Raw genomic sequence first — 12,204 nt, 5'->3', positions numbered from 1 at the left:
TCTCTGCGCTTCTTCAGAAACCCTGAAAGTGTCTCTTAATTTTTTCTTCAAAAAGCCCGATTTTGGCAGCAGTTTTCGCTTACGGCCATACCACCTTGAGCACGCCCGATCTCGTCTGATCTCGGAAGCTAAGCAGGGTCGGGCCTGGTTAGTACTTGGATGGGAGACCGCCTGGGAATACCAGGTGCTGTAAGCTTTTTAGTTTACTTCACTAATGTTCTAACCTTTTAAATAGGCCGATTTTGGCAGCAGTTTTCGCTTACGGCCATACCACCTTGAGCACGCCCGATCTCGTCTGATCTCGGAAGCTAAGCAGGGTCGGGCCTGGTTAGTACTTGGATGGGAGACCGCCTGGGAATACCAGGTGCTGTAAGCTTTTTTGTTTAAAAAAAAAAAAAAAAAAAAAAGAGTCACTGAGCTTCTTCAAAAAGCTGGACATAGTCTCTTTGTTTCTTCAAACAGCCTGAAATGGTCTCTGAGCTTCTTCAGAAACCCTGAAAGTGTCTCTTAATTTTTTCCTCAAAAAGCCCGATTTTGGCAGCAGTTTTCGCTTACGGCCATACCACCTTGAGCACGCCCGATCTCGTCTGATCTCGGAAGCTAAGCAGGGTCGGGCCTGGTTAGTACTTGGATGGGAGACCGCCTGGGAATACCAGGTGCTGTAAGCTTTTTTGTTTAAAAAAAAAAAAAAAAAAAAAAGAGTCACTGAGCTTCTTCAAAAAGCTGGACATAGTCTCTTTGTTTCTTCAAACAGCCTGAAATGGTCTCTGAGCTTCTTCAGAAACCCTGAAAGTGTCTCTTAATTTTTTCTTCAAAAAGCCCGATTTTGGCAGCAGTTTTCGCTTACGGCCATACCACCTTGAGCACGCCCGATCTCGTCTGATCTCGGAAGCTAAGCAGGGTCGGGCCTGGTTAGTACTTGGATGGGAGACCGCCTGGGAATACCAGGTGCTGTAAGCTTTTTTGTTTAAAAAAAAACAACAAAAAAAAAAAGAGTCACTGAGCTTCTTCAAAAAGCTGGACATAGTCTCTTTGTTTCTTCAAACAGCCTGAAATGGTCTCTGCGCTTCTTCAGAAACCCTGAAAGTGTCTCTTAATTTTTTCTTCAAAAAGCCCGATTTTGGCAGCAGTTTTCGCTTACGGCCATACCACCTTGAGCACGCCCGATCTCGTCTGATCTCGGAAGCTAAGCAGGGTCGGGCCTGGTTAGTACTTGGATGGGAGACCGCCTGGGAATACCAGGTGCTGTAAGCTTTTTAGTTTACTTCACTAATGTTCTAACCTTTTAAATAGGCCGATTTTGGCAGCAGTTTTCGCTTACGGCCATACCACCTTGAGCACGCCCGATCTCGTCTGATCTCGGAAGCTAAGCAGGGTCGGGCCTGGTTAGTACTTGGATGGGAGACCGCCTGGGAATACCAGGTGCTGTAAGCTTTTTTGTTTAAAAAAAAAAAAAAAAAAAAAGAGTCACTGAGCTTCTTCAAAAAGCTGGACATAGTCTCTTTGTTTCTTCAAACAGCCTGAAATGGTCTCTGAGCTTCTTCAGAAACCCTGAAAGTGTCTCTTAATTTTTTCCTCAAAAAGCCCGATTTTGGCAGCAGTTTTCGCTTACGGCCATACCACCTTGAGCACGCCCGATCTCGTCTGATCTCGGAAGCTAAGCAGGGTCGGGCCTGGTTAGTACTTGGATGGGAGACCGCCTGGGAATACCAGGTGCTGTAAGCTTTTTTGTTTAAAAAAAAAAAAAAAAAAAAAAGAGTCACTGAGCTTCTTCAAAAAGCTGGACATAGTCTCTTTGTTTCTTCAAACAGCCTGAAATGGTCTCTGAGCTTCTTCAGAAACCCTGAAAGTGTCTCTTAATTTTTTCTTCAAAAAGCCCGATTTTGGCAGCAGTTTTCGCTTACGGCCATACCACCTTGAGCACGCCCGATCTCGTCTGATCTCGGAAGCTAAGCAGGGTCGGGCCTGGTTAGTACTTGGATGGGAGACCGCCTGGGAATACCAGGTGCTGTAAGCTTTTTAGTTTACTTCACTAATGTTCTAACCTTTTAAATAGGCCGATTTTGGCAGCAGTTTTCGCTTACGGCCATACCACCTTGAGCACGCCCGATCTCGTCTGATCTCGGAAGCTAAGCAGGGTCGGGCCTGGTTAGTACTTGGATGGGAGACCGCCTGGGAATACCAGGTGCTGTAAGCTTTTTTGTTTAAAAAAAAAAAAAAAAAAAAAAGAGTCACTGAGCTTCTTCAAAAAGCTGGACATAGTCTCTTTGTTTCTTCAAACAGCCTGAAATGGTCTCTGAGCTTCTTCAAAAACCCTGAAAGTGTCTCTTAATTTTTTCTTCAAAAAGCCCGATTTTGGCAGCAGTTTTCGGTTACGGCCATACCACCTTGAGCACGCCCGATCTCGTCTGATCTCGGAAGCTAAGCAGGGTCGGGCCTGGTTAGTACTTGGATGGGAGACCGCCTGGGAATACCAGGTGCTGTAAGCTTTTTAGTTTACTTCACTAATGTTCTAACCTTTTAAATAGGCCGATTTTGGCAGCAGTTTTCGCTTACGGCCATACCACCTTGAGCACGCCCGATCTCGTCTGATCTCGGAAGCTAAGCAGGGTCGGGCCTGGTTAGTACTTGGATGGGAGACCGCCTGGGAATACCAGGTGCTGTAAGCTTTTTTGTTTAAAAAAAAACAACAAAAAAAAAAAGAGTCACTGAGCTTCTTCAAAAAGCTGGACATAGTCTCTTTGTTTCTTCAAACAGCCTGAAATGGTCTCTGCGCTTCTTCAGAAACCCTGAAAGTGTCTCTTAATTTTTTCTTCAAAAAGCCCGATTTTGGCAGCAGTTTTCGCTTACGGCCATACCACCTTGAGCACGCCCGATCTCGTCTGATCTCGGAAGCTAAGCAGGGTCGGGCCTGGTTAGTACTTGGATGGGAGACCGCCTGGGAATACCAGGTGCTGTAAGCTTTTTAGTTTACTTCACTAATGTTCTAACCTTTTAAATAGGCCGATTTTGGCAGCAGTTTTCGCTTACGGCCATACCACCTTGAGCACGCCCGATCTCGTCTGATCTCGGAAGCTAAGCAGGGTCGGGCCTGGTTAGTACTTGGATGGGAGACCGCCTGGGAATACCAGGTGCTGTAAGCTTTTTTGTTTAAAAAAAAAAAAAAAAAAAAAAGAGTCACTGAGCTTCTTCAAAAAGCTGGACATAGTCTCTTTGTTTCTTCAAACAGCCTGAAATGGTCTCTGAGCTTCTTCAGAAACCCTGAAAGTGTCTCTTAATTTTTTCTTCAAAAAGCCCGATTTTGGCAGCAGTTTTCGCTTACGGCCATACCACCTTGAGCACGCCCGATCTCGTCTGATCTCGGAAGCTAAGCAGGGTCGGGCCTGGTTAGTACTTGGATGGGAGACCGCCTGGGAATACCAGGTGCTGTAAGCTTTTTAGTTTACTTCACTAATGTTCTAACCTTTTAAATAGGCCGATTTTGGCAGCAGTTTTCGCTTACGGCCATACCACCTTGAGCACGCCCGATCTCGTCTGATCTCGGAAGCTAAGCAGGGTCGGGCCTGGTTAGTACTTGGATGGGAGACCGCCTGGGAATACCAGGTGCTGTAAGCTTTTTTGTTTAAAAAAAAAAAAAAAAAAAAAAGAGTCACTGAGCTTCTTCAAAAAGCTGGACATAGTCTCTTTGTTTCTTCAAACAGCCTGAAATGGTCTCTGAGCTTCTTCAGAAACCCTGAAAGTGTCTCTTAATTTTTTCTTCAAAAAGCCCGATTTTGGCAGCAGTTTTCGCTTACGGCCATACCACCTTGAGCACGCCCGATCTCGTCTGATCTCGGAAGCTAAGCAGGGTCGGGCCTGGTTAGTACTTGGATGGGAGACCGCCTGGGAATACCAGGTGCTGTAAGCTTTTTAGTTTACTTCACTAATGTTCTAACCTTTTAAATAGGCCGATTTTGGCAGCAGTTTTCGCTTACGGCCATACCACCTTGAGCACGCCCGATCTCGTCTGATCTCGGAAGCTAAGCAGGGTCGGGCCTGGTTAGTACTTGGATGGGAGACCGCCTGGGAATACCAGGTGCTGTAAGCTTTTTAGTTTACTTCACTAATGTTCTAACCTTTTAAATAGGCCGATTTTGGCAGCAGTTGTCGCTTACGGCCATACCACCTTGAGCACGCCCGATCTCGTCTGATCTCGGAAGCTAAGCAGGGTCGGGCCTGGTTAGTACTTGGATGGGAGACCGCCTGGGAATACCAGGTGCTGTAAGCTTTTTTGTTTACTTCACTAATGTTCTAACCTTTTAAATAGGCCGATTTTGGCAGCAGTTTTCGCTTACGGCCATACCACCTTGAGCACGCCCGATCTCGTCTGATCTCGGAAGCTAAGCAGGGTCGGGCCTGGTTAGTACTTGGATGGGAGACCGCCTGGGAATACCAGGTGCTGTAAGCTTTTTTGTTTAAAAAAAAAAAAAAAAAAAAAAGAGTCACTGAGCTTCTTCAAAAAGCTGGACATAGTCTCTTTGTTTCTTCAAACAGCCTGAAATGGTCTCTGAGCTTCTTCAGAAACCCTGAAAGTGTCTCTTAATTTTTTCTTCAAAAAGCCCGATTTTGGCAGCAGTTTTCGCTTACGGCCATACCACCTTGAGCACGCCCGATCTCGTCTGATCTCGGAAGCTAAGCAGGGTCGGGCCTGGTTAGTACTTGGATGGGAGACCGCCTGGGAATACCAGGTGCTGTAAGCTTTTTAGTTTACTTCACTAATGTTCTAACCTTTTAAATAGGCCGATTTTGGCAGCAGTTTTCGCTTACGGCCATACCACCTTGAGCACGCCCGATCTCGTCTGATCTCGGAAGCTAAGCAGGGTCGGGCCTGGTTAGTACTTGGATGGGAGACCGCCTGGGAATACCAGGTGCTGTAAGCTTTTTTGTTTAAAAAAAAAAAAAAAAAAAAAAGAGTCACTGAGCTTCTTCAAAAAGCTGGACATAGTCTCTTTGTTTCTTCAAACAGCCTGAAATGGTCTCTGAGCTTCTTCAAAAACCCTGAAAGTGTCTCTTAATTTTTTCTTCAAAAAGCCCGATTTTGGCAGCAGTTTTCGGTTACGGCCATACCACCTTGAGCACGCCCGATCTCGTCTGATCTCGGAAGCTAAGCAGGGTCGGGCCTGGTTAGTACTTGGATGGGAGACCGCCTGGGAATACCAGGTGCTGTAAGCTTTTTAGTTTACTTCACTAATGTTCTAACCTTTTAAATAGGCCGATTTTGGCAGCAGTTTTCGCTTACGGCCATACCACCTTGAGCACGCCCGATCTCGTCTGATCTCGGAAGCTAAGCAGGGTCGGGCCTGGTTAGTACTTGGATGGGAGACCGCCTGGGAATACCAGGTGCTGTAAGCTTTTTTGTTTAAAAAAAAACAACAAAAAAAAAAAGAGTCACTGAGCTTCTTCAAAAAGCTGGACATAGTCTCTTTGTTTCTTCAAACAGCCTGAAATGGTCTCTGCGCTTCTTCAGAAACCCTGAAAGTGTCTCTTAATTTTTTCTTCAAAAAGCCCGATTTTGGCAGCAGTTTTCGCTTACGGCCATACCACCTTGAGCACGCCCGATCTCGTCTGATCTCGGAAGCTAAGCAGGGTCGGGCCTGGTTAGTACTTGGATGGGAGACCGCCTGGGAATACCAGGTGCTGTAAGCTTTTTAGTTTACTTCACTAATGTTCTAACCTTTTAAATAGGCCGATTTTGGCAGCAGTTTTCGCTTACGGCCATACCACCTTGAGCACGCCCGATCTCGTCTGATCTCGGAAGCTAAGCAGGGTCGGGCCTGGTTAGTACTTGGATGGGAGACCGCCTGGGAATACCAGGTGCTGTAAGCTTTTTTGTTTAAAAAAAAAAAAAAAAAAAAAAGAGTCACTGAGCTTCTTCAAAAAGCTGGACATAGTCTCTTTGTTTCTTCAAACAGCCTGAAATGGTCTCTGAGCTTCTTCAGAAACCCTGAAAGTGTCTCTTAATTTTTTCTTCAAAAAGCCCGATTTTGGCAGCAGTTTTCGCTTACGGCCATACCACCTTGAGCACGCCCGATCTCGTCTGATCTCGGAAGCTAAGCAGGGTCGGGCCTGGTTAGTACTTGGATGGGAGACCGCCTGGGAATACCAGGTGCTGTAAGCTTTTTAGTTTACTTCACTAATGTTCTAACCTTTTAAATAGGCCGATTTTGGCAGCAGTTTTCGCTTACGGCCATACCACCTTGAGCACGCCCGATCTCGTCTGATCTCGGAAGCTAAGCAGGGTCGGGCCTGGTTAGTACTTGGATGGGAGACCGCCTGGGAATACCAGGTGCTGTAAGCTTTTTTGTTTAAAAAAAAAAAAAAAAAAAAAAGAGTCACTGAGCTTCTTCAAAAAGCTGGACATAGTCTCTTTGTTTCTTCAAACAGCCTGAAATGGTCTCTGAGCTTCTTCAGAAACCCTGAAAGTGTCTCTTAATTTTTTCTTCAAAAAGCCCGATTTTGGCAGCAGTTTTCGCTTACGGCCATACCACCTTGAGCACGCCCGATCTCGTCTGATCTCGGAAGCTAAGCAGGGTCGGGCCTGGTTAGTACTTGGATGGGAGACCGCCTGGGAATACCAGGTGCTGTAAGCTTTTTAGTTTACTTCACTAATGTTCTAACCTTTTAAATAGGCCGATTTTGGCAGCAGTTTTCGCTTACGGCCATACCACCTTGAGCACGCCCGATCTCGTCTGATCTCGGAAGCTAAGCAGGGTCGGGCCTGGTTAGTACTTGGATGGGAGACCGCCTGGGAATACCAGGTGCTGTAAGCTTTTTAGTTTACTTCACTAATGTTCTAACCTTTTAAATAGGCCGATTTTGGCAGCAGTTGTCGCTTACGGCCATACCACCTTGAGCACGCCCGATCTCGTCTGATCTCGGAAGCTAAGCAGGGTCGGGCCTGGTTAGTACTTGGATGGGAGACCGCCTGGGAATACCAGGTGCTGTAAGCTTTTTTGTTTACTTCACTAATGTTCTAACCTTTTAAATAGGCCGATTTTGGCAGCAGTTTTCGCTTACGGCCATACCACCTTGAGCACGCCCGATCTCGTCTGATCTCGGAAGCTAAGCAGGGTCGGGCCTGGTTAGTACTTGGATGGGAGACCGCCTGGGAATACCAGGTGCTGTAAGCTTTTTTGTTTAAAAAAAAAAAAAAAAAAAAAAAGAGTCACTGAGCTTCTTCAAAAAGCTGGACATAGTCTCTTTGTTTCTTCAAACAGCCTGAAATGGTCTCTGAGCTTCTTCAGAAACCCTGAAAGTGTCTCTTAATTTTTTCTTCAAAAAGCCCGATTTTGGCAGCAGTTTTCGCTTACGGCCATACCACCTTGAGCACGCCCGATCTCGTCTGATCTCGGAAGCTAAGCAGGGTCGGGCCTGGTTAGTACTTGGATGGGAGACCGCCTGGGAATACCAGGTGCTGTAAGCTTTTTAGTTTACTTCACTAATGTTCTAACCTTTTAAATAGGCCGATTTTGGCAGCAGTTTTCGCTTACGGCCATACCACCTTGAGCACGCCCGATCTCGTCTGATCTCGGAAGCTAAGCAGGGTCGGGCCTGGTTAGTACTTGGATGGGAGACCGCCTGGGAATACCAGGTGCTGTAAGCTTTTTAGTTTACTTCACTAATGTTCTAACCTTTTAAATAGGCCGATTTTGGCAGCAGTTTTCGCTTACGGCCATACCACCTTGAGCACGCCCGATCTCGTCTGATCTCGGAAGCTAAGCAGGGTCGGGCCTGGTTAGTACTTGGATGGGAGACCGCCTAGGAATACCAGGTGCTGTAAGCTTTTTTGTTTAAAAAAAAAAAAAAAAAAAAAAGAGTCACTGAGCTTCTTCAAAAAGCTGGACATAGTCTCTTTGTTTCTTCAAACAGCCTGAAATGGTCTCTGAGCTTCTTCAAAAACCCTGAAAGTGTCTCTTAATTTTTTCTTCAAAAAGCCCGATTTTGGCAGCAGTTTTCGCTTACGGCCATACCACCTTGAGCACGCCCGATCTCGTCTGATCTCGGAAGCTAAGCAGGGTCGGGCCTGGTTAGTACTTGGATGGGAGACCGCCTGGGAATACCAGGTGCTGTAAGCTTTTTTGTTTAAAAAAAAAAAAAAAAAAAAAAGAGTCACTGAGCTTCTTCAAAAAGCTGGACATAGTCTCTTTGTTTCTTCAAACAGCCTGAAATGGTCTCTGAGCTTCTTCAGAAACCCTGAAAGTGTCTCTTAATTTTTTCTTCAAAAAGCCCGATTTTGGCAGCAGTTTTCGCTTACGGCCATACCACCTTGAGCACGCCCGATCTCGTCTGATCTCGGAAGCTAAGCAGGGTCGGGCCTGGTTAGTACTTGGATGGGAGACCGCCTGGGAATACCAGGTGCTGTAAGCTTTTTTGTTTACTTCACTAATGTTCTAACCTTTTAAATAGGCCGATTTTGGCAGCAGTTTTCGCTTACGGCCATACCACCTTGAGCACGCCCGATCTCGTCTGATCTCGGAAGCTAAGCAGGGTCGGGCCTGGTTAGTACTTGGATGGGAGACCGCCTGGGAATACCAGGTGCTGTAAGCTTTTTAGTTTACTTCACTAATGTTCTAACCTTTTAAATAGGCCGATTTTGGCAGCAGTTTTCGCTTACGGCCATACCACCTTGAGCACGCCCGATCTCGTCTGATCTCGGAAGCTAAGCAGGGTCGGGCCTGGTTAGTACTTGGATGGGAGACCGCCTGGGAATACCAGGTGCTGTAAGCTTTTTTGTTTAAAAAAAAAAAAAAAAAAAAAAAGAGTCACTGAGCTTCTTCAAAAAGCTGGACATAGTCTCTTTGTTTCTTCAAACAGCCTGAAATGGTCTCTGAGCTTCTTCAGAAACCCTGAAAGTGTCTCTTAATTTTTTCTTCAAAAAGCCCGATTTTGGCAGCAGTTTTCGCTTACGGCCATACCACCTTGAGCACGCCCGATCTCGTCTGATCTCGGAAGCTAAGCAGGGTCGGGCCTGGTTAGTACTTGGATGGGAGACCGCCTGGGAATACCAGGTGCTGTAAGCTTTTTTGTTTAAAAAAAAAAAAAAAAAAAAAAGAGTCACTGAGCTTCTTCAAAAAGCTGGACATAGTCTCTTTGTTTCTTCAAACAGCCTGAAATGGTCTCTGAGCTTCTTCAGAAACCCTGAAAGTGTCTCTTAATTTTTTCTTCAAAAAGCCCGATTTTGGCAGCAGTTTTCGCTTACGGCCATACCACCTTGAGCACGCCCGATCTCGTCTGATCTCGGAAGCTAAGCAGGGTCGGGCCTGGTTAGTACTTGGATGGGAGACCGCCTGGGAATACCAGGTGCTGTAAGCTTTTTAGTTTACTTCACTAATGTTCTAACCTTTTAAATAGGCCGATTTTGGCAGCAGTTTTCGCTTACGGCCATACCACCTTGAGCACGCCCGATCTCGTCTGATCTCGGAAGCTAAGCAGGGTCGGGCCTGGTTAGTACTTGGATGGGAGACCGCCTGGGAATACCAGGTGCTGTAAGCTTTTTAGTTTACTTCACTAATGTTCTAACCTTTTAAATAGGCCGATTTTGGCAGCAGTTTTCGCTTACGGCCATACCACCTTGAGCACGCCCGATCTCGTCTGATCTCGGAAGCTAAGCAGGGTCGGGCCTGGTTAGTACTTGGATGGGAGACCGCCTGGGAATACCAGGTGCTGTAAGCTTTTTTGTTTAAAAAAAAAAAAAAAAAAAAAAGAGTCACTGAGCTTCTTCAAAAAGCTGGACATAGTCTCTTTGTTTCTTCAAACAGCCTGAAATGGTCTCTGAGCTTCTTCAGAAACCCTGAAAGTGTCTCTTAATTTTTTCCTCAAAAAGCCCGATTTTGGCAGCAGTTTTCGCTTACGGCCATACCACCTTGAGCACGCCCGATCTCGTCTGATCTCGGAAGCTAAGCAGGGTCGGGCCTGGTTAGTACTTGGATGGGAGACCGCCTGGGAATACCAGGTGCTGTAAGCTTTTTTGTTTAAAAAAAAAAAAAAAAAAAAAAGAGTCACTGAGCTTCTTCAAAAAGCTGGACATAGTCTCTTTGTTTCTTCAAACAGCCTGAAATGGTCTCTGAGCTTCTTCAGAAACCCTGAAAGTGTCTCTTAATTTTTTCTTCAAAAAGCCCGATTTTGGCAGCAGTTTTCGCTTACGGCCATACCACCTTGAGCACGCCCGATCTCGTCTGATCTCGGAAGCTAAGCAGGGTCGGGCCTGGTTAGTACTTGGATGGGAGACCGCCTGGGAATACCAGGTGCTGTAAGCTTTTTAGTTTACTTCACTAATGTTCTAACCTTTTAAATAGGCCGATTTTGGCAGCAGTTTTCGCTTACGGCCATACCACCTTGAGCACGCCCGATCTCGTCTGATCTCGGAAGCTAAGCAGGGTCGGGCCTGGTTAGTACTTGGATGGGAGACCGCCTGGGAATACCAGGTGCTGTAAGCTTTTTTGTTTAAAAAAAAAAAAAAAAAAAAAAGAGTCACTGAGCTTCTTCAAAAAGCTGGACATAGTCTCTTTGTTTCTTCAAACAGCCTGAAATGGTCTCTGAGCTTCTTCAAAAACCCTGAAAGTGTCTCTTAATTTTTTCTTCAAAAAGCCCGATTTTGGCAGCAGTTTTCGGTTACGGCCATACCACCTTGAGCACGCCCGATCTCGTCTGATCTCGGAAGCTAAGCAGGGTCGGGCCTGGTTAGTACTTGGATGGGAGACCGCCTGGGAATACCAGGTGCTGTAAGCTTTTTAGTTTACTTCACTAATGTTCTAACCTTTTAAATAGGCCGATTTTGGCAGCAGTTTTCGCTTACGGCCATACCACCTTGAGCACGCCCGATCTCGTCTGATCTCGGAAGCTAAGCAGGGTCGGGCCTGGTTAGTACTTGGATGGGAGACCGCCTGGGAATACCAGGTGCTGTAAGCTTTTTTGTTTAAAAAAAAACAACAAAAAAAAAAAGAGTCACTGAGCTTCTTCAAAAAGCTGGACATAGTCTCTTTGTTTCTTCAAACAGCCTGAAATGGTCTCTGCGCTTCTTCAGAAACCCTGAAAGTGTCTCTTAATTTTTTCTTCAAAAAGCCCGATTTTGGCAGCAGTTTTCGCTTACGGCCATACCACCTTGAGCACGCCCGATCTCGTCTGATCTCGGAAGCTAAGCAGGGTCGGGCCTGGTTAGTACTTGGATGGGAGACCGCCTGGGAATACCAGGTGCTGTAAGCTTTTTAGTTTACTTCACTAATGTTCTAACCTTTTAAATAGGCCGATTTTGGCAGCAGTTTTCGCTTACGGCCATACCACCTTGAGCACGCCCGATCTCGTCTGATCTCGGAAGCTAAGCAGGGTCGGGCCTGGTTAGTACTTGGATGGGAGACCGCCTGGGAATACCAGGTGCTGTAAGCTTTTTTGTTTAAAAAAAAAAAAAAAAAAAAAAGAGTCACTGAGCTTCTTCAAAAAGCTGGACATAGTCTCTTTGTTTCTTCAAACAGCCTGAAATGGTCTCTGAGCTTCTTCAGAAACCCTGAAAGTGTCTCTTAATTTTTTCTTCAAAAAGCCCGATTTTGGCAGCAGTTTTCGCTTACGGCCATACCACCTTGAGCACGCCCGATCTCGTCTGATCTCGGAAGCTAAGCAGGGTCGGGCCTGGTTAGTACTTGGATGGGAGACCGCCTGGGAATACCAGGTGCTGTAAGCTTTTTTGTTTAAAAAAAAAAAAAAAAAAAAAAGAGTCACTGAGCTTCTTCAAAAAGCTGGACATAGTCTCTTTGTTTCTTCAAACAGCCTGAAATGGTCTCTGAGCTTCTTCAGAAACCCTGAAAGTGTCTCTTAATTTTTTCTTCAAAAAGCCCGATTTTGGCAGCAGTTTTCGCTTACGGCCATACCACCTTGAGCACGCCCGATCTCGTCTGATCTCGGAAGCTAAGCAGGGTCGGGCCTGGTTAGTACTTGGATGGGAGACCGCCTGGGAATACCAGGTGCTGTAAGCTTTTTAGTTTACTTCACTAATGTTCTAACCTTTTAAATAGGCCGATTTTGGCAGCAGTTTTCGCTTACGGCCATACCACCTTGAGCACGCCCGATCTCGTCTGATCTCGGAAGCTAAGCAGGGTCGGGCCTGGTTAGTACTTGGATGGGAGACCGCCTGGGAATACCAGGTGCTGTAAGCTTTTTAGTTTACTTCACTAA

General features: G+C 45.9%; 52 non-coding genes across 52 annotated transcripts; all 52 read left to right on the top strand.

Moving 5' to 3' along the window:
- Positions 1–77: 77 nt before the first annotated feature.
- Positions 78–196, top strand: LOC130079154 (5S ribosomal RNA). The gene has a single exon (XR_008806273.1). It is a non-coding gene; the product is annotated as a 5S ribosomal RNA (ribosomal RNA).
- A 61-nt stretch (positions 197–257) lies between these two features.
- LOC130079153 (5S ribosomal RNA) lies at positions 258–376 on the top strand. The gene has a single exon (XR_008806272.1). It is a non-coding gene; the product is annotated as a 5S ribosomal RNA (ribosomal RNA).
- Positions 377–549: 173 nt separating this feature from the next.
- On the top strand, positions 550–668 carry LOC130079152 (5S ribosomal RNA). The gene has a single exon (XR_008806271.1). It is a non-coding gene; the product is annotated as a 5S ribosomal RNA (ribosomal RNA).
- A 173-nt stretch (positions 669–841) lies between these two features.
- LOC130079151 (5S ribosomal RNA) lies at positions 842–960 on the top strand. Its single transcript, XR_008806270.1, has one exon. It is a non-coding gene; the product is annotated as a 5S ribosomal RNA (ribosomal RNA).
- A 175-nt stretch (positions 961–1,135) lies between these two features.
- LOC130079150 (5S ribosomal RNA) lies at positions 1,136–1,254 on the top strand. The gene has a single exon (XR_008806269.1). It is a non-coding gene; the product is annotated as a 5S ribosomal RNA (ribosomal RNA).
- A 61-nt stretch (positions 1,255–1,315) lies between these two features.
- LOC130079149 (5S ribosomal RNA) lies at positions 1,316–1,434 on the top strand. The gene has a single exon (XR_008806268.1). It is a non-coding gene; the product is annotated as a 5S ribosomal RNA (ribosomal RNA).
- A 172-nt stretch (positions 1,435–1,606) lies between these two features.
- Positions 1,607–1,725, top strand: LOC130079148 (5S ribosomal RNA). Its single transcript, XR_008806267.1, has one exon. It is a non-coding gene; the product is annotated as a 5S ribosomal RNA (ribosomal RNA).
- A 173-nt stretch (positions 1,726–1,898) lies between these two features.
- Positions 1,899–2,017, top strand: LOC130079147 (5S ribosomal RNA). Its single transcript, XR_008806266.1, has one exon. It is a non-coding gene; the product is annotated as a 5S ribosomal RNA (ribosomal RNA).
- Positions 2,018–2,078: 61 nt separating this feature from the next.
- On the top strand, positions 2,079–2,197 carry LOC130079145 (5S ribosomal RNA). The gene has a single exon (XR_008806264.1). It is a non-coding gene; the product is annotated as a 5S ribosomal RNA (ribosomal RNA).
- A 173-nt stretch (positions 2,198–2,370) lies between these two features.
- LOC130079332 (5S ribosomal RNA) lies at positions 2,371–2,489 on the top strand. The gene has a single exon (XR_008806436.1). It is a non-coding gene; the product is annotated as a 5S ribosomal RNA (ribosomal RNA).
- Positions 2,490–2,550: 61 nt separating this feature from the next.
- On the top strand, positions 2,551–2,669 carry LOC130079143 (5S ribosomal RNA). The gene has a single exon (XR_008806263.1). It is a non-coding gene; the product is annotated as a 5S ribosomal RNA (ribosomal RNA).
- A 175-nt stretch (positions 2,670–2,844) lies between these two features.
- On the top strand, positions 2,845–2,963 carry LOC130079142 (5S ribosomal RNA). Its single transcript, XR_008806262.1, has one exon. It is a non-coding gene; the product is annotated as a 5S ribosomal RNA (ribosomal RNA).
- Positions 2,964–3,024: 61 nt separating this feature from the next.
- LOC130079141 (5S ribosomal RNA) lies at positions 3,025–3,143 on the top strand. Its single transcript, XR_008806261.1, has one exon. It is a non-coding gene; the product is annotated as a 5S ribosomal RNA (ribosomal RNA).
- A 173-nt stretch (positions 3,144–3,316) lies between these two features.
- On the top strand, positions 3,317–3,435 carry LOC130079140 (5S ribosomal RNA). The gene has a single exon (XR_008806260.1). It is a non-coding gene; the product is annotated as a 5S ribosomal RNA (ribosomal RNA).
- Positions 3,436–3,496: 61 nt separating this feature from the next.
- LOC130079139 (5S ribosomal RNA) lies at positions 3,497–3,615 on the top strand. Its single transcript, XR_008806259.1, has one exon. It is a non-coding gene; the product is annotated as a 5S ribosomal RNA (ribosomal RNA).
- A 173-nt stretch (positions 3,616–3,788) lies between these two features.
- On the top strand, positions 3,789–3,907 carry LOC130079138 (5S ribosomal RNA). Its single transcript, XR_008806257.1, has one exon. It is a non-coding gene; the product is annotated as a 5S ribosomal RNA (ribosomal RNA).
- Positions 3,908–3,968: 61 nt separating this feature from the next.
- LOC130079137 (5S ribosomal RNA) lies at positions 3,969–4,087 on the top strand. The gene has a single exon (XR_008806256.1). It is a non-coding gene; the product is annotated as a 5S ribosomal RNA (ribosomal RNA).
- A 61-nt stretch (positions 4,088–4,148) lies between these two features.
- LOC130079136 (5S ribosomal RNA) lies at positions 4,149–4,267 on the top strand. Its single transcript, XR_008806255.1, has one exon. It is a non-coding gene; the product is annotated as a 5S ribosomal RNA (ribosomal RNA).
- Positions 4,268–4,328: 61 nt separating this feature from the next.
- Positions 4,329–4,447, top strand: LOC130079135 (5S ribosomal RNA). Its single transcript, XR_008806254.1, has one exon. It is a non-coding gene; the product is annotated as a 5S ribosomal RNA (ribosomal RNA).
- Positions 4,448–4,620: 173 nt separating this feature from the next.
- On the top strand, positions 4,621–4,739 carry LOC130079132 (5S ribosomal RNA). Its single transcript, XR_008806252.1, has one exon. It is a non-coding gene; the product is annotated as a 5S ribosomal RNA (ribosomal RNA).
- Positions 4,740–4,800: 61 nt separating this feature from the next.
- Positions 4,801–4,919, top strand: LOC130079131 (5S ribosomal RNA). Its single transcript, XR_008806251.1, has one exon. It is a non-coding gene; the product is annotated as a 5S ribosomal RNA (ribosomal RNA).
- Positions 4,920–5,092: 173 nt separating this feature from the next.
- Positions 5,093–5,211, top strand: LOC130079331 (5S ribosomal RNA). Its single transcript, XR_008806435.1, has one exon. It is a non-coding gene; the product is annotated as a 5S ribosomal RNA (ribosomal RNA).
- Positions 5,212–5,272: 61 nt separating this feature from the next.
- LOC130079130 (5S ribosomal RNA) lies at positions 5,273–5,391 on the top strand. The gene has a single exon (XR_008806250.1). It is a non-coding gene; the product is annotated as a 5S ribosomal RNA (ribosomal RNA).
- A 175-nt stretch (positions 5,392–5,566) lies between these two features.
- Positions 5,567–5,685, top strand: LOC130079129 (5S ribosomal RNA). The gene has a single exon (XR_008806249.1). It is a non-coding gene; the product is annotated as a 5S ribosomal RNA (ribosomal RNA).
- Positions 5,686–5,746: 61 nt separating this feature from the next.
- Positions 5,747–5,865, top strand: LOC130079128 (5S ribosomal RNA). Its single transcript, XR_008806248.1, has one exon. It is a non-coding gene; the product is annotated as a 5S ribosomal RNA (ribosomal RNA).
- A 173-nt stretch (positions 5,866–6,038) lies between these two features.
- Positions 6,039–6,157, top strand: LOC130079127 (5S ribosomal RNA). The gene has a single exon (XR_008806247.1). It is a non-coding gene; the product is annotated as a 5S ribosomal RNA (ribosomal RNA).
- Positions 6,158–6,218: 61 nt separating this feature from the next.
- On the top strand, positions 6,219–6,337 carry LOC130079126 (5S ribosomal RNA). The gene has a single exon (XR_008806246.1). It is a non-coding gene; the product is annotated as a 5S ribosomal RNA (ribosomal RNA).
- Positions 6,338–6,510: 173 nt separating this feature from the next.
- On the top strand, positions 6,511–6,629 carry LOC130079125 (5S ribosomal RNA). The gene has a single exon (XR_008806245.1). It is a non-coding gene; the product is annotated as a 5S ribosomal RNA (ribosomal RNA).
- A 61-nt stretch (positions 6,630–6,690) lies between these two features.
- On the top strand, positions 6,691–6,809 carry LOC130079124 (5S ribosomal RNA). The gene has a single exon (XR_008806244.1). It is a non-coding gene; the product is annotated as a 5S ribosomal RNA (ribosomal RNA).
- Positions 6,810–6,870: 61 nt separating this feature from the next.
- LOC130079123 (5S ribosomal RNA) lies at positions 6,871–6,989 on the top strand. Its single transcript, XR_008806243.1, has one exon. It is a non-coding gene; the product is annotated as a 5S ribosomal RNA (ribosomal RNA).
- A 61-nt stretch (positions 6,990–7,050) lies between these two features.
- Positions 7,051–7,169, top strand: LOC130079121 (5S ribosomal RNA). The gene has a single exon (XR_008806241.1). It is a non-coding gene; the product is annotated as a 5S ribosomal RNA (ribosomal RNA).
- A 174-nt stretch (positions 7,170–7,343) lies between these two features.
- On the top strand, positions 7,344–7,462 carry LOC130079120 (5S ribosomal RNA). The gene has a single exon (XR_008806240.1). It is a non-coding gene; the product is annotated as a 5S ribosomal RNA (ribosomal RNA).
- A 61-nt stretch (positions 7,463–7,523) lies between these two features.
- Positions 7,524–7,642, top strand: LOC130079119 (5S ribosomal RNA). Its single transcript, XR_008806239.1, has one exon. It is a non-coding gene; the product is annotated as a 5S ribosomal RNA (ribosomal RNA).
- Positions 7,643–7,703: 61 nt separating this feature from the next.
- Positions 7,704–7,822, top strand: LOC130079298 (5S ribosomal RNA). Its single transcript, XR_008806403.1, has one exon. It is a non-coding gene; the product is annotated as a 5S ribosomal RNA (ribosomal RNA).
- Positions 7,823–7,995: 173 nt separating this feature from the next.
- Positions 7,996–8,114, top strand: LOC130079118 (5S ribosomal RNA). Its single transcript, XR_008806238.1, has one exon. It is a non-coding gene; the product is annotated as a 5S ribosomal RNA (ribosomal RNA).
- Positions 8,115–8,287: 173 nt separating this feature from the next.
- On the top strand, positions 8,288–8,406 carry LOC130079116 (5S ribosomal RNA). Its single transcript, XR_008806237.1, has one exon. It is a non-coding gene; the product is annotated as a 5S ribosomal RNA (ribosomal RNA).
- A 61-nt stretch (positions 8,407–8,467) lies between these two features.
- Positions 8,468–8,586, top strand: LOC130079115 (5S ribosomal RNA). Its single transcript, XR_008806236.1, has one exon. It is a non-coding gene; the product is annotated as a 5S ribosomal RNA (ribosomal RNA).
- A 61-nt stretch (positions 8,587–8,647) lies between these two features.
- Positions 8,648–8,766, top strand: LOC130079114 (5S ribosomal RNA). Its single transcript, XR_008806235.1, has one exon. It is a non-coding gene; the product is annotated as a 5S ribosomal RNA (ribosomal RNA).
- Positions 8,767–8,940: 174 nt separating this feature from the next.
- On the top strand, positions 8,941–9,059 carry LOC130079113 (5S ribosomal RNA). Its single transcript, XR_008806234.1, has one exon. It is a non-coding gene; the product is annotated as a 5S ribosomal RNA (ribosomal RNA).
- Positions 9,060–9,232: 173 nt separating this feature from the next.
- LOC130079112 (5S ribosomal RNA) lies at positions 9,233–9,351 on the top strand. Its single transcript, XR_008806233.1, has one exon. It is a non-coding gene; the product is annotated as a 5S ribosomal RNA (ribosomal RNA).
- A 61-nt stretch (positions 9,352–9,412) lies between these two features.
- LOC130079111 (5S ribosomal RNA) lies at positions 9,413–9,531 on the top strand. Its single transcript, XR_008806232.1, has one exon. It is a non-coding gene; the product is annotated as a 5S ribosomal RNA (ribosomal RNA).
- Positions 9,532–9,592: 61 nt separating this feature from the next.
- Positions 9,593–9,711, top strand: LOC130079109 (5S ribosomal RNA). Its single transcript, XR_008806230.1, has one exon. It is a non-coding gene; the product is annotated as a 5S ribosomal RNA (ribosomal RNA).
- Positions 9,712–9,884: 173 nt separating this feature from the next.
- Positions 9,885–10,003, top strand: LOC130079108 (5S ribosomal RNA). Its single transcript, XR_008806229.1, has one exon. It is a non-coding gene; the product is annotated as a 5S ribosomal RNA (ribosomal RNA).
- Positions 10,004–10,176: 173 nt separating this feature from the next.
- On the top strand, positions 10,177–10,295 carry LOC130079107 (5S ribosomal RNA). Its single transcript, XR_008806228.1, has one exon. It is a non-coding gene; the product is annotated as a 5S ribosomal RNA (ribosomal RNA).
- A 61-nt stretch (positions 10,296–10,356) lies between these two features.
- LOC130079106 (5S ribosomal RNA) lies at positions 10,357–10,475 on the top strand. The gene has a single exon (XR_008806227.1). It is a non-coding gene; the product is annotated as a 5S ribosomal RNA (ribosomal RNA).
- A 173-nt stretch (positions 10,476–10,648) lies between these two features.
- Positions 10,649–10,767, top strand: LOC130079329 (5S ribosomal RNA). The gene has a single exon (XR_008806433.1). It is a non-coding gene; the product is annotated as a 5S ribosomal RNA (ribosomal RNA).
- A 61-nt stretch (positions 10,768–10,828) lies between these two features.
- LOC130079105 (5S ribosomal RNA) lies at positions 10,829–10,947 on the top strand. The gene has a single exon (XR_008806226.1). It is a non-coding gene; the product is annotated as a 5S ribosomal RNA (ribosomal RNA).
- Positions 10,948–11,122: 175 nt separating this feature from the next.
- Positions 11,123–11,241, top strand: LOC130079104 (5S ribosomal RNA). Its single transcript, XR_008806225.1, has one exon. It is a non-coding gene; the product is annotated as a 5S ribosomal RNA (ribosomal RNA).
- Positions 11,242–11,302: 61 nt separating this feature from the next.
- On the top strand, positions 11,303–11,421 carry LOC130079103 (5S ribosomal RNA). Its single transcript, XR_008806224.1, has one exon. It is a non-coding gene; the product is annotated as a 5S ribosomal RNA (ribosomal RNA).
- Positions 11,422–11,594: 173 nt separating this feature from the next.
- Positions 11,595–11,713, top strand: LOC130079102 (5S ribosomal RNA). The gene has a single exon (XR_008806223.1). It is a non-coding gene; the product is annotated as a 5S ribosomal RNA (ribosomal RNA).
- Positions 11,714–11,886: 173 nt separating this feature from the next.
- On the top strand, positions 11,887–12,005 carry LOC130079100 (5S ribosomal RNA). Its single transcript, XR_008806221.1, has one exon. It is a non-coding gene; the product is annotated as a 5S ribosomal RNA (ribosomal RNA).
- Positions 12,006–12,066: 61 nt separating this feature from the next.
- LOC130079099 (5S ribosomal RNA) lies at positions 12,067–12,185 on the top strand. Its single transcript, XR_008806220.1, has one exon. It is a non-coding gene; the product is annotated as a 5S ribosomal RNA (ribosomal RNA).
- Positions 12,186–12,204: the final 19 nt, after the last annotated feature.

The sequence above is a fragment of the Rhinichthys klamathensis genome, unplaced genomic scaffold, assembly GCF_029890125.1.
Source record: "Rhinichthys klamathensis goyatoka isolate OS25496 unplaced genomic scaffold, OSU_Roscu_1.1 h1tg001008l_1, whole genome shotgun sequence".
NCBI classification, from domain to species: Eukaryota; Metazoa; Chordata; class Actinopteri; order Cypriniformes; family Leuciscidae; genus Rhinichthys; species Rhinichthys klamathensis.
Note: the sequence above shows the minus strand (reverse complement) of the source record. Positions and strands in the feature narration are given on the sequence as shown.